The sequence below is a fragment of the Anabrus simplex genome, chromosome 3 (assembly GCF_040414725.1).
Source record: "Anabrus simplex isolate iqAnaSimp1 chromosome 3, ASM4041472v1, whole genome shotgun sequence".
In the NCBI taxonomy this organism is placed as follows: domain Eukaryota; kingdom Metazoa; phylum Arthropoda; class Insecta; order Orthoptera; family Tettigoniidae; genus Anabrus; species Anabrus simplex.
In genome coordinates this window covers 387869478-387887138 of record NC_090267.1, presented here as the reverse complement: position 1 = coordinate 387887138, position 17661 = coordinate 387869478, and positions in this window count along the sequence as shown.

Sequence of the window (17661 nt, the reverse complement as noted above, 5' to 3'; positions counted from 1 at the left end):
TGTCCACCCTTCCTCGGCACCTCGGGAGCTTCGCCCCTACCGCTATTATCAGAGTCTATAAGTACGGCGTTCTTTCGTTGCTGATACAATTAACCACAGGCGATCTCACTGATAAGTATCTGAACATCGCGCCACCTATAAATCCACCACCTGTAACTGTGTAAGTCACCGATCCACTGGATCAAAGTTATCGCACTGTAATAATTACACACTGTCTTTGTTCTGAATAAAAGGTTTCTGGCGCAATCTAGGCAGACGTGCGACGCCTGCTGGCAGCAATATGATCGTCAACTGGGTGATCTCCCCCCATATCACTCAGCTTTTATATGAGGCAACACACCAATGGACGCCAGGGAAAGTCCCGAGAAACAACTTGAGTCTGGAATGTGGCCACTACAGAGCTTCCCACGGTGGTTCTGCTTGGTACATATTTATTGATCTAATTCTATGTTAATAAACCTAGAGGCATCTATAGCTTCGTAAAATTCTGGCCATCATTTCCATCTTTTTATTTTCCTGAGAAACCTTCAATTACGGGCATTACAACTCAATTTCCGTAATGTGGTGGGCCTGTCTGCTCCCGCTAAAAATCTCTGTTAAGATGGCAGGTCTCTCCCCCAGACAGAATCCCATCTCTCTTTCTCTCTTCCTCACATATTCTTTCTTCGTCACACATGACCACGCCTTGCCTCGGGAAATCACCTTCACGATTCCCGCGCTCTATATAGTATCACGCCCTCACAAGCGGCGTCCTACTGCAAAATTTTACTGCGTTCAATATCCATTCTCGCGGTTAAATATAATGGTACAATACATGCATACATCATCATTTTAGACTGACATGCCTTTCAGCGTCCAGTAAATATAGAAGATAGCCTAAAGTGATCATCAGTCTGCAAGCCTCTGTGAATTTACTAAACGTCGCCACAATCCTCTATTTGCAACTAGTGCTGTGGTCTCATTTAGTTCTATACCCCTCATCTTTAAATCGTTAGAAACTCAGTCTAACCATCGTCATCTTTGTCTCCCTCTACTTCTCTTACCCTCCATTAAAGAGTCCATTATTCTCCTAGTTATCCTATCCTCCTCCATTCACCTCACATGACCCCACCACCGAAGCGGGTCTATGCACACAGCTTCATCCATCGAGTTCATTCCTAACATAGCATTTAAATAATAATTTCGAGTAGCCTCCTGCCATTGTTCTCGCATGTTTTGTACCAACAATCATCCTCGCTACTGGCACGCCTGTTACTTCTAACTGATGAATAAAATACCCTGAGTCCACCCACCTTTTGCTACCGTAAAGCAAATTTGGTCTGAACAGAGACCGATGTAAAAATTGTTTCGTCCGAGAGCTGACTTCCTTCTTACAGAGTACTGTTGATCGTAACTGCGAGCTCACTGCTTTAACTTTATTGTACCATGATGTAACCCTCATTATTATTATTATTATTATTATTATTATTATTATTATTATTATTATTATTATTATTATTATTAGTATTATTATATACTTTTGAGTTTGATTATGAAGCTTTCTCTAATTTGAGTTGTTTCCTTTAGCTAAAAATTTACGAACCATAACTGTTCCAACAGTTATCCTTAAAGTGAATACGCTTGTAATATCCATATGACAAGTGATTTAAGACGGAATGAACTCACCTAAAGTCTTGTCAATAGTAAGTAAATATAGAAGATAGCCAAAAGGGATCATTAGATCGGATACGCATTGAACATCCATGGAGCTGTCTCCTCTTGCTTTAGGCCTTACTATCGGATATAATTATCGCTTCTACTAAATCCCCCCTGGTAAATGGGTGTCCTAATTTAGCTCCGGAGGATCCCGGCCTTCGTCACAGGGAGTCGAATTACCAACGGTTCTCAGTCCTCTTCCACAGGACAGGCGTACACCAAAGACGTCCATTATTGAACAGCAATGCTATTAGGAAATACGGCACGTATTTTGCTATTTGAGTATATACCTCGTAAACATTAATATAAACATAACTAATATGTTTTACATGTAGGGATGGCAACGATTTATCGGTTTTTATGAAATACCGATATTTTCCTTTCGATTTATCGATATATCGATATCGAAATTTTGTTTCGATTTATCGAATAATATATCGGTTTTTCCATTAATATATCGTTTTTCTTTGAATTATTATTTTCATTAACAACATCCGCACTAGAGAACGCCGATAATTCTGCAAGAGATGGTGCTAGTGAAGGTGGAATTGCAACCTGGAAATATCCAATCTAATCAATACCTTGCTCTGAGCCTCTGGTAGGCCGGGCTATAATTCGAATACAAACGGTGGAATATGTAACACAGTTGCCTCCGCATGGCAGTTTACACAGCGCGAAATACGTTCTAGTTCCAGAGTCACCGCTAGACTTCGTGTTAGCCCTCCACCATTTAACAACACAGACTATATGGAAACTGTGAAGGAAAAAGGTAAGTTTAGGTGAGATAAGCCTTAAAATTCATTATAAAAGGCGTTGATTTGTGTATTCAGCTTGTGATGACTATATGGTTTATATTTAAACGTAAAGTTATGAAAATAGAAGCCTCCGCGAGTCAGGTGGCAGCGCGCCAACTTCTCACCGCTGGGTTTCGTGGTTCAAAACCCGGTCACTCCATATGAGATTTGTGCTGGACCGGTTTTTCTCCGGGTACTCCGGTTTTCCCTGCCATCTTTCATTCCAGCAACACTCTCAAATATCATTTCATTTGTCAGTCATTAATCATTGCCCCAAAGGAATGCGACAGGCTTCGGCAGCCGGAAAATTTCCTATTCTCGCCGCTAAATGGGGCTTAATTCGTTCCATTGCTGACCCGGTCAAATGACTCTAAACAGGCTGTGGATTTACATTAAGAAAATGTTTTGTGCATATTGATAAATATACAAGAGCCGAGAGAGTATTTATTGTAAACATTCTATTCACAAGATGTTTATTGCGCGTGATAAACAATGGTTTATTGCTGTGCACCATTCTGCAAAAGTAAACTTCAGAAAGGTAGTGGCATTTATTTCCACGAGCAAATGTGGAACTACGAGAAAAATCGGTCTTAATTATGTCATGTCGCGGTGACGAGAAAAATAGCATGTGGCAACCTTCCTCGAAGTCTGTAGCATGTAGTGAACATTTTGAAAGCACGTGTTTTAGCATTTCTACTAAAATTAGTCGCAATCAATGCCAACACTTTTTTTCAGGGTATTTGCATGGCAAGACTAGGCTACGTACTAATACTAAAATGTTTTAATTCCTCCCCTGAAGGAGGAGGCGGGCCTCTTAGATGGTGACGCCGTCTGTGAGGCCGGGAGATTTGTTACGGCGAAGGAGATGCTCGGAGATGGTGAGGGGGTTGGCGGCCGTGGCCTATACTAGGAACCCTCCCAGCATTTGCCTTATTGCAGGAGAATGGAAAACCACGTAAAACCATTCTCAGGAAAACCGACAGTGGAGACCAGCCGTGAGGTCCAGCCCTGTCCAGTCTCCCGAATACAGAGACGAAGAGCCACCCTTCCTCTGCTCGGTTGGCCGGTCGGAGTGCAGAGCTGTTGGACCACGGACCAACCGTGGCCACTTGTGGGCCTAGACCCACTCTGCATTCATCGACGAAGGCGCTGTGAATACTGCAGTGTTTTAAAATATACTATGAAGTATTTTCATTTTTATTAGGATGTGTACTTTCCGGTTGCAATTAAACTACCTGATTCGTATGAGCTCATCTTGAATTACTCGGTGATACATTTATTTTTCTTCATTAAACGTCATAGAAATATCACTTTCCTACTCAAAACGCAATGTTTTATATTTGTAATGTGCTTTTATGTGCAAGTTATTATCGTAATGCTAATTGGAATCGTGCTGAGGAATGGAGGGAAAACCTCGCATCCAGCGGCGATATTTGAACTGCTGCTACTTTGTCAATTTAGTACTTGAAGAGACCGTGCATGCTGAGGCCTTTACTTATCTCGTAGGCATCGATAACACCTAGGGACGTTCCGATATAATAAATATCGATATTTCATTCGATATCGACATGCCGATATTATCCTACTATCAAAACAAAATAGCGATATATCTCGATATAAAATTATTTCTTTTCCAAAATACAAGGATTTGAAATTATATTGAAGTTCTATAAAACGGAGATCTATTAACAATATGCAACTTGTTTGAAGCCATCAAGAAATATTTAATTTGTTTGTATCTATCTGTACATAATACTGAATGATTAAAAATTTTAATTTGTTTGTATATAATTCCGAACTTGATTGATTCCTTACTTTATAAGGTAAGGCGGCAGCTAAGAATTTAAGTCCGTTAAAATGTGCAGCATGCTTGAAGCCATCAACAATGTTTTGATTTGTTCGAATCTGCTTCTATGTATTACTAAATGATTGGAAAATTTCATTTGATTTTATGTCATTCTGAATCTGGTTTGCACGTAAATTTGAATGTTTCAACAAAACAGTTAACCAAGAGACGTAAGCGTGGTAAGACCTCTGTAGTGTAGTGGTTAGTGTGGTTAGCTGCCACCCCCGGAGGCCCGGGTTCGATTCCCGGCTCTGCCACGAAATTTCAAAAGTGTTACGAGGGCTGGAACGGGGTCCACTCAGCCTTGGGAGGTCAAATGAGTAGATGTGGGTTCGATTCCCACCTCAGCCATCCTCGAAGTGGTTTTCCGTGGTTTCCCACTTCTCCTCCAGTCGAATGCCGGAATGGTACCTAACTGAAGGCCACGGCCGCTTCCTTTCCTCTTCCTTGTTTATCCTATCAATGCAATGATAAAACCATAAATACTTGCACGGTAGATGCTGCATCATATTCTTAACTATTTTCAGCCATTTCTACTAATTTACGAGGTTTATATGAACATCAAGCATTACTGACACTACTTCTTTCACTCTAAAAAACCTATTTATTCAGGATCTATGCCTCGACTGCTGTCTTGTGGCTGCGGGTGAATGAAAATTTGTGTTATGGAAGTATAACCCTAGCAACCGTGCAGGCTAGTGGTCATCTGAAATTAGCAGCCGTTGATGGATAATTTCCATGGATAATTAAACCGCGAATTCCAGTAGCAAGATAAACTCAACCAACCAGTCGCGTGCACAGGCAGAATAAACCAATATTGATATATATGCATTGAGATCTGGTGATGATATTGTAGTTACTCTTGGGTTACGATATATCGATATCGCTTGAATATACCGATATATTATGTGCAATAAATATCGATTATCGAAAATAAGTTTTCAATATATCGAAATATCGATATATCGGTATTTTTTTTAAAACTGCCATCCCTATTTACATGTTAAAAACTGTACTCATATATATGATTGCAGAAGTGAAAATTATAGCGTGAGACCACCGATTTCATTTCTATATGTTTTTGCAGAAGTCAAAATTGTTTCCAAATTTCGGAGCGTCAGGAAAGATTTTTAAATGTCTTTACATGAAATAAATAATTACCATTGGCTTATTCTCCTCAACACTTCGTAATCTGAATATATCTGGCAAATACGTAGTTGACGCTGAATCGGACCTAACGTATTCTAGTAGATGTGCTGCGATCGTTAATGGTTGTAACAATTTCCTTTATTAAATCAACAAATCCTGAATGAACCGAATAAAACTCCACAAGGAAGACAAAATGAGTAAATAAAAGCAAACGTGGCAAAGATAAAATATGAAGTTACAGAGAAAAAGAAATGGAAGCTGAAAGTCCACATGTGGAGAAAGATGAATGAATGAATATCAACAGCCTGTTTCAAGATATTCGACCGGGTCAGGAATGGAATGAATCCCCCATCTAGCGGCGAGAATAGGAATGATGCTAGCTGCCGAAGGCTGTCGCACTCCTCTGGGGCAATAATTAATGACTGACAGATGAAAGGACGTGATATTGCATAATAACGCTGGAATAGTAGATGACAGGAAAAACTGGAGTACCGTAGACTGCGAAGATGTTGACTAAGTTAATAAATCTGGCTTGTGGAACGAAACGAGATTTAGCACCACCTCCGCTCTGTCCAGCACAAATCTCACATAAGGTGGCCAGAATTTGAACCATGGAACCCAGTGGTGAGAGGATGGCGCGCTGCCGCCTGTGGCACGAAGGCTGTGGAGAAAGATTGAGTAAAATTAAGTCACAGGAAAGGGAGACTAAAGACACTAAATTCTCGCAGTTCTATGTCTAACATAAGAATTATAATTGTCATAAGATGCAGAGGAAATGAGTCAGGCTGGGAAGAGCCAGTCAAGTCTCCCCATTACGCTCTTTCAGCAGTAGATTAGCTACCTGTAATGGACAATAATTCACCCTTCGCTAGAAAGTGATCTTACTTGGTGCAGACTTCCGACAACGCCTGGCAGTAATTGCTCACTGTCACAAAATACTTGTGTTCCAGTCAAATTTAAAATATTATACGCTGTTCCAAAAAAATTATATTTACTTCAGTGAATGGCTCCTAGAACTCGGCAACGGAGAACTAGGCCAAATGGCACTATCGATATTCAACTAAACCAAATTTCAGGAAGTATTGTACGAGATTCACTTGATTCTTCTTTTAATCTAAGTGAGAGTACAACACTTTTTTTTTCAAAATAATAGTTCTGTTCTGAAGAAACAAATAAGTTAACGTCATCAACAATTAGGTTCTAAATAATTTGATAGGTGACGAAATAATGTTGATGGCATTGACTCCATAGAGTGCGAAGATATTTACTAAGTTAATATATCTGGTTTGTGCAACGGAACGAGACTGACTGTACTGAAACTACACACAAATATTGTTCATGCAGAAAATCCAACGGTCTCAGATTCATAAAGAAAGTGTTTTGTTACAAGAATGGATTTAGTACCTATTAATCCAGATACACCATTCATTCTTAAATGGAGGTAATTTCCTCTAATTTAGCCCTACCTGGTATTTGTACGGTTGTATGTAGCTGTCTGAAGAGTACGCAGATCCGTAGACGTCAAAATACTATTCCAGTCTACAACTGCACTCAATATGATTTGTAAGGAAATGCTACAATGCCTGTTCTGATTTCATTCAAATGCCGTATAAATTTGGAATTTGTATCTGTTACTCAACATAGTAATTAAATGTCCCTTTAAAATGTCCAATTACTTCCTAGATAGTAATTGCGATTGTGAAAGACAGGCTTACATGCTAGTCTCTATATAATTGGCACCACTTATAATATCAATAGAGAGTCAGCTCAACGTCATATTCGTAAGCATTTCTGTCCGGAGACAAAGGATTCTGTTTCGACCACAAGGTTGGATATATTTTTATCTCTTTCTCCTGGAATGGCAATAACGTCATACTCATCCTTAACATTATTACTGCACCCGATAGCCTTAAAAATGTTCATTACGAACAACCAAACATTCACAATAAACGTAATTATCCAGACAAGCCCGTTAGGGATATGACACTTGTTCGACTGTATTCTCTCCAGTTTTTACTCGTCACTTGGATGAATTATGCCTCAGCTGGTCTTAGTTGCGTGATACGGAACAAATTATTTTGAAGGTCGGTGTAATCTGACAGCGGAGGTGAATGTCAGTGTCAGAACTCTTCGTGTGAGTGTGACACATTTAGAGTTCTATTTCAGAATACAGCTCTTCCGACACTTAATCAATGTTCATTTCGCCTCGGTCAGCTATAGCGACGTGTAACTCGCTGCTACATGTAGCGCAGAAGACAATAACCGGCTAATCTAAAAGAACGCTGTTCGACAGTCCACCAGTTCTCAACAGGAAACATTTCCTCTGTGGCTTAGGTTAGATGGACAACTCGACATTCAGTTCAGCCTCACTCTAGTGAGTGCCTGGCAGGGTGAAAAGAATAATTAGTGACCCAACTCCATTTATACTATACGTACAAAAATGCCATCTTTAACGTTGATTTGTTCCCAGATTTTATCTAATAGATGAAGTAACATAATCTGTGTAATGAACTTGCGTATTCTTCTGGTCAACATATCACAATATTTGTACTGACTTTCTGATAAATGGAAAAATACACAGTAATATGTCTTCACTAATAAAAAGAGAAGTTAAAGTGTAGCGATGAGTATGAAAATGTATAATCTAAACTCTTAAAACATGGTACCGGAGATCTTGACAACCCTCAAGATTCATAGAGAGATCGAAAATGTTCAGAACTCCCGGAGGGTACTGAGAAGGGAGCGGGGTGTGAAGATTGAGGCACGGAAATAAAATACTATAAGAGTTTGTTTTTATCCAGTGTGAGATTTGGTTTCAAAAGCGTTGGCCTGTGATTTCTATGGCCTTAAACGTTTTCTGAAATTTTAACATTAAGCCCAAAGAAAGTGTTGGGAGAAGTGTTTTAGGTTTTATGGAGTTAAGCTATTTTAAATAATAAGGAGAAGTCAAATGGTATTGCTGCATAAATATAGCTAGAAAGTTAAAAGCAGACATGAATTAATGAGGCCCTTCCAGGCAACTTAAAGTCCCCCTGTGGATAAGTAGAAGAGTGACAACTTCTGGATCCAAAAAACCACGGGTCAAACCTAAGTCAAGTTTTTGAAGGGTGAATTAAATTCCATTCGGCACTCAATTTCGTACGATGTCGGCATGATGAAGATCTCTGGCAACTTATCTGGTGCTTACCCAACAAAATTAATTAATATTAGCAATAGATGACCCATGTCGGTTTCGCTCTCTTGGGGTAGCGGGTTCGATTTACGGCCATATGAGGGATGGTTCGTGGGCCACTCAGCCTACGTGATTACAACTGAGGTGCTATCTGACGGTGAGATAGCGTCCTCGGTATAGAAATTCAAGAAATATGCAGAGGGGATTCATCGTGCTGACCACATGACACCTCGTAATATGCAGGCATTCGTGATGAGAAGAGGTCACCTGGTCGTCTACGGCCCCCTGCTGCACTATGGAGTTTGGTTTTGGTTTTGGTTTGGTTTGGTTTGGTTTGGTTTGGTTTGGTTTGGTTTGGTTTGGTTTGGTTTGGTTTGGTTTGGTTTGGTTTGGTTTGGTTTGGTTTGGTTTGGTTTGGTTTGGTTTGGTTTGGTTTGGTTTGGTTTGGTTTGGTTTGGTTTGGTTTGGTTTGGTTTGGTTTGGTTTGGTTTGGTTTGGTTTGGTTTGGTTTGGTTTGGTTTGGTTTGGTTTGGTTTGGTTTGGTTTGGTTTGGTTTGGTTTGGTTTGGTTTGGTTTGGTTTGGTTTGGTTTGGTTTGGTTTGGTTTGGTTTGGTTTGGTTTGGTTTGGTTTGGTTTGGTTTGGTTTGGTTTGGTTTGGTTTGGTTTGGTTTGGTTTGGTTTGGTTTGGTTTGGTTTGGTTTGGTTTGGTTTGGTTTGGTTTGGTTTGGTTTGGTTTGGTTTGGTTTGGTTTGGTTTGGTTTGGTTTGGTTTGGTTTGGTTTGGTTTGGTTTGGTTTGGTTTGGTTTGGTTTGGTTTGGTTTGGTTTGGTTTGGTTTGGTTTGGTTTGGTTTGGTTTGGTTTGGTTTGGTTTGGTTTGGTTTGGTTTGGTTTGGTTTGGTTTGGTTTGGTTTGGTTTGGTTTGGTTTGGTTTGGTTTGGTTTGGTTTGGTTTGGTTTGGTTTGGTTTGGTTTGGTTTGGTTTGGTAATAGATCACCCGGCAGAACTCCATATTTCTGTTATTTGACAGATTGAAATGAAACGTTGGAACTGAAAGGCAGCCTAAATTGTGTCAAAAATGCCTGCGCACGGTAGCTGATGTCATATTATTATTATTATTATTATTATTATTATTATTATTATTATTAGGAACTTCAATGTTGGTACACAGAATATACTTGTAAAGTTGTTTAAAGATGGGTGTAAAAATGTAATATTCCCGAAACTCCATGTGACGGCAGATCTAGGATAGATAATTCGAATTTGGAACTCTAAAGCAAAACAGCATAAGTTTGCTAGCTTATATTTTGATATAGATGGTGTGAACTTACGGAAATCCTGTTCTCTTTATTGCTATAGTTAACCAAGTCGTTTGTTCATTTTCTTTCCCATAGCTGAACAATTTAACAATGTTGTTGTTTTCTTGACAGCCATACTGAAGCAAGTCAATATCAATGTTGTGGTTCATTAATATAATTACAATCAGTTATAAAGTTAACAAAAATTTGTTATTATTTTTAATACTCTGATAAATAATGTGTCGCTCATTTATCACTTAAAGATGTATTTTAACCATGGCAAGTTATTATGTTAATAATAAGTTATATGTACATTTCAAATGCAAGACTGTAAGAAAGTAATAGTTTCAGTGTATATTCCCGCATTTGTATTACCACTTCAGTGGAGTTTATTATTTATTCAAGAAATCAAGGCTTCATTTCTTCACGTATCGTCAGATGGACTTAGTCCACAACACTTCTTAACCGCCCCTGTATAAGCAGGTTCCAAGAGATTTTTCGCTAATCATTGCACCACGAAATTAGGATTTTAATTCACAAGACGCAAATGTGAACCGATAACAAGGTGTTTATAAGATACCTAAGTTTGCACCAGACTTTATTCAGTCATCTACCATTATTTTCATTAATTTACCACTGGTTCGCATTTAGGACTGTACCCCCAGATGGCAATTTTCTTATCTTTCCTTTTTGTTGCTAGTGATTTAACGTCCACTTACACATGATGATTATGGCTGACTAAAGAACAGGAATGGGCCAAAACTGGGAAGGAAGCAGCAGTCCCAGTTTTTGCCTGGTGTGAAAATGGGGAACCTCGGAACACCATCCGCAGGGCTGCGGACATGGTGGGATTTGAGACCATGTCAGTAACTTATTTATTACTTTGTACTGTACGGCTTCATCCGAAAAATTCCCTATTTCAGTATTTTTGTATACAAAGGCATGCATAATGTCATGGAATATCTTTCAGCGTCCGTCAATCCGTCCATCCATTCATCGTGGAGACTGGGTCGGCGCTTTAGAACTGCAAAACTCACCACTATATAATCATCATCATCATCATCATCATCATAAGCAATTTTCACAGAATCTCTTGAAACTCACACATAATAAAGATTGTTCGATTGTAACATGGACAGAGTCGACAAGACTGCAAACAACTGACAACACGGACAAGAGGGGGAAAGATTGTATGGTTTGATACTTGTAGCTCAGAACGTAGTCAGTTTGAAACACGCGTTCAAAAGCTTCCATTCCCTGGCTTTTTGCCTCAGTTATTGGCTGTTTCACTTCCATACAATGCCATGTTCCACATAGCGCATTTAGAACCATTTTTCTAATAAGCATTTCAGTTACCGTAGTCAATGTCGGTCTCTCTTATTATTATTTTGTTCCCTAAAAATCTGTAGTTCTAAGTACATAGCATAATTACACATAATAAAGAGAAACGTTGGAGCTATATTCGTGCTTAATGGGTACGTTCTATAAATAAATCATGGCACAATTCAGCTCCTTTACGGTGATAATGTGTGTGTCGAGGTGTGCTTGTGCTCCACGACATAATAATAATAATAATAATAATAATAATAATAATAATAATAATAATAATAATAATAATAATTGTACCGGGAGGTACACCTCATCGCCGTGCATTTAAATCTGGCGCCTAAAAGAACTCTGCTTGAGAAACCATGAAATTGAAACTGGACCAACTTATAAATTTACCCAGAAGATATCACCACAGAAATTTGATGTAATTTTGTTATTGTGAAGTTCCTGAACTGACTGCTTTTCTACTTGTTTTGTTTGCCATTTATCAAGAAGTTTGGACTTTCTTCCATAGATGTCACTACAAAAACTATGATCATGCACCCTGGTGCGAAATGAAAGAACTTTTGATTTAATGAAGTTTTGTATTCATAATTTCTTTTTACTAATTGATGTTCATTTATTTTTGAGTTGCCAATGTTTATCTTTGCTTTCCGCCAGTTTTGAATTCAACCAATCAATTATTTCTGTAATTAATTTTCTACCAATCACTGTCTTCTTCGATTTGGAGTGTAACTTTTAAAGGGACCAATAAACGTGAGAGGGTGTGGCTAGTTTAACCTCGAACGGTCTCGAACTTTCCCCGAGGGTTTATAAACTGCGGATTTTCACGTCTCTTGGCCAATTGATCGTCATCTTACTGAGTGTGTGTGTCAAGCAGGAGGCGGGAGGCCTCTTCGTCAGCTGCTAGAACTTCTACCAGGTAATGGCCACTTAACATCTTTATTTTTTGCTAGCTCCGTAGTTTAACCTGACGAAAAGGTCCGAAACTTTAACTATGTAACCAACTTCTCTAAAATGTAAGTTCTGCCGGCTAATGCAAAAAACTTCATAAAATCTTTAACTGTAAATCGGGGATAGAGAGTGCTGTACCTTCTCGAGCTTCCCTTCATATTGGTTTGAAGTGACTACGTCTTGTAACTGGATTTCTTCCTTTCCGTAATGTCTTAATTTATTCTTATATGAGTCACATCCATAGTTTGGGAATAGCCCCTGTTTCATCGGCATAGTGCCCTTTAGGTTTTAAGCGTTCATATCTAGGAGTGCAAGTATTCGCCTCCATTCATATTGTGTTCTGGCCATTTATTTAGCCATTATTCTTGTTCCATGAAGGCCCAGTAGGTTGGGTATTAAATACCCCTGCGTAATCCAGAAATTGTAAGTGGATGTTGCCTTGAATAGGCTTGGAAAACTGAGAGCCTGTTAGCTCTTTTTCAAAGTAAGATTACTGTATGCCTCTTGAAGGCTAGATGTTGGATTTTGGGAGTAAGTGCTCCATGAATTAGGGGGATTTCTGCCCCTGAGTGAATTTGTGCTCTTTTGTAAATTTGAGCTAGGAGCTCAAGAATTGTAAAGCGAGGGGCTTGGAGCCCAGATTTTTAAATTGTCACTAAATTTTGAATTTTCTTGTCTTGTTTTTAAGTTTCTATTTTGTACCTGATATGTCATTGTTATCTCACTAAGTGAAAATTTGTTAAGTTGTTTTTCAAAACCATAACCTTCAGTTTACGTTTTAAATTAAATTCTTGACATTGTAGTTAGACCTATTCACCCCGGCACCTTCTTACACCTCTCCTGCTCTACGGGTAACTCCGTAACAATAATAATAATAACGTGTGGCCTCCGGAGAGGCCTGCTGCAGGTCGTTCGATCTGACGCCGAATAGGTGACCTGCACCTCTGTGAGGAGAGGCCCTACCTATAATGAATTATATTGCCGAAGACGTAGAATCGAATCTGGGGCCCCGTGGACCAAAGGACGACATGCTGACCATTACCCAGGTTTATACACGCCCACAAAATAAAGGGCACTTGGCACCGCTTTCAAAGTGGGTCCTATGAATCACCCGTCCCACAGCCAAGATCTCTCCCGTTGTGAGTGGCATGTTCCTGGTCCGTTGAAGAACTCTTCAGAAAGTATGTGTTCCACTGAGAAAGTGGCTGCGCGGTTTGGATCGCGTAGCTATAAGCTTGCATTCGGGAGATAGTGGACTCGAACCCCACTGTTGACATACCTGAAGATGGTTTACCGTTATTTCCCATTTCCACACCAGGCAAATGAACCTTAATTTAGATCAGGGTCCCATCCTTCACACCCCCGGCCTTTCCTTATCCCGTCGTCGCCATGAAACCTATCTGTGTCGTTGCGATGTAAATCAAATTTTTTAAAAATTAATGAATTAAGTGTTCCACCACCAATGAAATACCTTTGGATGGAGTGAAAGAGTTTCAACCAGAAACCAGCGTCCCTTTTTGTGGAGAGTTAGGAGAATTTTATTCATCACTGGGGGAGATGTCCGAACGGTGGAGGTGATTATCTGTAGACTCTTGAAATATTATCAATATGTTTACGTTGCTAATTTTTATGTCACTGATTACTTTTCTGAGGACAGATAAATATATCTACTACGAGCATTCTATACGTACTGTAATTAATAAACATTTTGAATACGGTGTCTACGTGTTGCATCATACAGCTGAAATTAAATTTAATGTGTGGCAGAACGACAGACCTTTCCAAAGGCAATCACAAACGTTTTTAGTAACGTCAATAGATAGTCTTTATAACAGCTATTGAAAAGAATATTCCAGGTTATATTTCAATAGCCTTTTGAATTTTACAAGCCTGACCTAAATCTTGTGCTATCCAACTTCATGTTTTATTCATGTGAAGTGACTGGAAAGTCGTAAATAGTTTAACCTACGGTGGCCCCTTTGCGCGCTTGAGAGACATTCAGCTTCGATGAGCAAAACTCAATTATTTATTTTCTTTATTGCACTACAGAATTTATTTTCTTTAGAAGTTTTGTCTGGGATAGAGTCCTAAATTCGAACGACAGGCAACACTTTTTCCCCGAACCGTGGTGGAAATTTCTCTTTGGTCACCACTGATCTGCATTTAGGGTAGTCGCCCAGGCGCTCCTTTTGTGTTGTTTACCTAGTCTTTTCTTAAATAATTACAAAGTGTTTGGAAATTTATTGAACATCTCCCTTGGTAAATTATTCCAATCCCAAACACCCCTTCCCATAAACGAATATTGCGATGTAAAGCAAATTTGAATTCCAATTTTATTTTCTTATTGTGATCTTTCCTTTTAAAAACACCACTCAAATGTCTTCATCTGCTACTGTAATTCTATGCCATCTGTCCACTGACAGCTCGGGACATGGCAATTAGTCAAGCAGTTCGTCCCATTTCTCCCAAGTCCTCCTTTACAATATTTTCGTGCTCTTTTGTTAGAAATCATCCAGAACAAATCGAGGTGCACTTCTTTCGATTTTTTCTAGTTCTTGTAAAACGTAGGCGTTGATGTAAACGTTTGAATACAGTATAAATCGTCTCCCAGTCTCTTGTATTTGATCCACTTCAGGCGCAATTTTCGGTTTTCGTTATGTTTAACTGATCTGTTGTAGTTTCTATTACAGTTTAACTTGCCCTTCATACATAATAATCACCAGCGCTGCCACTATACCACCACCAGTACTACCGCAGTTGAAAGTTTAACGTTACAATTTAAGGACATCTGGTATTGTACGTACATGGAGAACGTGGGTACATTTCCTGGGCAGGTATGGGTTTATATCTAGGCTGTTTCGAGGTCCACTCAGTCTACTTGGGAACAATTGAGGAGCTATCTGACGGTGAGATAGCGGCCTGGTCTACAAAGCCAAGAGCCGGGCTGAGACGGTCGAGGCGATGGTTCGACTCTGGCCCAATCCAGTGGTATTTGAAGGCGTTCAGGTACATCAGTCTCCTGTCGGAAGATTTACTGGCACGTAAAAGAACCCCTGTGGGTCTAAATTCCGGCATCTCAGCGTCTCCGAAAACCGTAAATGTACAGTGGTTAGTGGGACGTAAAGCAAATTACATTATTATTATTATTATTATTATTATTATTATTATTATTATTATTATTATTATTATTATTATTGCTAGCCCCGTGGCTCAGGCGGCAGCACGCCGGCCTCTCACCGCTGGATACCGTGGTTCAAATCCCGGTCACTCCATTTGAGAATTTTGCTGGACAAAGCGTTGGCATTACAGGTTTTTCTCCGGGTATTCCAGTTTTCCCTGTCATCTTTCATTCCAACAACTCACTCCAATATCATTTAATTTCATTAATCATTCATTAATAATTGCCCCAGGAGAGTGCGACAGGCTTCGGCAGCTGGCACATTTCCTATCCTCGCCGCTAGATGGGAGTTTCATTTATTCCATTCCTGACCCGGTCGAATGACTGGAAACAGGCTGTGTATTTTCATTATTATTATTATTATTATTATTATTATTATTATTATTATTATTATTATTATTATTATAAACCGGCTTCGGTGGTTGGGTCATGTGAGGCGAATGGAGGAGGATAGGTTATCTAGGAGAATAATATACTCTGTTGTGGAAGGTAAGAAAAGTAGACGTAGACCAAGACGACTATGACTAGACACAGTTTTTAACGATTTAAAGATAAGAGGTATAGAACTAAATGAGGCCGCAGCACTAGTTGCAAATAGAGGATTGTGGCGACGTGTAGAAAATCCACAGAGGCTTGCACGCTGAACGCTAAAAGGCATAACAGTCTATAATGACATGCATACATTATCATTATAGACTGTTATGCCTTTCAGCGTTCAGTCTGCAAGCCTCTGTGACTTTATTAAACGTCACCATATTATTATTATTATTATTATTAGAAATGGAAGAATAATGGCGGAGACGGTTCTTCGCGGTGACAACCCGTCACCTCGTAATCTGGTGGCCTTCTGGATGAGCAGTGGTCATTTGGTACGCCAAGGCCTATCGAGGATATGGAGAGGGGTAGTTGTTAGGGTCATGAGACCATAGACTGCTTTCATACAGTTCTGTATGGCATTGGAGGGTAGCCATTCGTGATCTTGAGGAAGAGAGTGTTATAACCCGGAGAGTGTTACTACTCGACGTCCAATCGAGCAATCTCCCATCGATCGTATAATTTATTCCCCGAAGTTCATAGATGCTAGTCACTGGCTAGTACTTTAAAGCACTGATCTCAATGGAATCACCCTGCTCGGTTCACGTGCATGTTCTCTTCGTTTTAGACAACCACTGATTTTTGTATTTCATATGTCTGGTTCCTAGGCAGAATGGTAAGCGTCGAGGCTCTCGGTTCAGTGGATCTTGACTTCGATTCCCGGCTGTATGGGTTTTTTTATCGCGTCTGTTTACTTCTTCTGACTCCAGGTCTGGGTGTTTGTGTTTATCCCAACACTGCCCTCTTAATACATATACAGCACACCACACTACCAACCACCACAGAAACATGCAATAGTGAATAGATCCCTTCCCACAGGGTTGGCGTCATATGGCGTCCATATGTTCGACACGGTTCGCACCCGCGACCCCACCAGTGTGTGTGGATAAAACTATAGAAGAATGGTGATTTAGACCTCGGATTTTTAGGTGGTAATAGGTTAGAATGCAAAGTAATCTGGTTCGTAGGAAATGTCCTGCAACCCTTCCTTCCATAATGTAGCAAGGGTGATATAAATGACAGGAGTTCTATAGACTGTACCCCTAATGTCTATGCAAATCTCAAACGATAACCGTTTTACAGGGTAGACTATACTTGTTACTCGTTTCAATAACTTTGCGTTCTAACATATGAGTACCTAAAAATCCGGACTCTAATGATAATATAATCTTCTGTATTACTTCTAATAATATATCTAATCTGTAATACGTTTTCCATGCGAATATTTCTTTATGTTCAATTCGTTACCACGGACCTAGACGCAAGAATAAACTAAAAGAATAACGAAGAGGAGGGAGGAAATTTGTTGTGAATAAAATAATATTGTCATTTCAAATGCGAATTTGCATTTCTCAACTGCATTCGCGAGCATCACTTAACCTAGTTAGCAAGTCTTCCACGAGAGACTCTCGAAATTAATTGCCACAAAACATCTACAACTCTTAGGGAGGTCCATAACTGTCAGCACAATACAGGTAAACGGGGAAGGTTTGATCTCATTTCTATTTTAAATACGGAGTTACTAATAAGAATTAGGTTATGAAATATGCTCTGTTACTTTCAATGGAGTGTTAACAAAAACATCACACAAAACTCCTTCGTTTCTCAAATAGGGGAAATTATTTACTCTTAAGCCGGAATTACATCTACCGAGT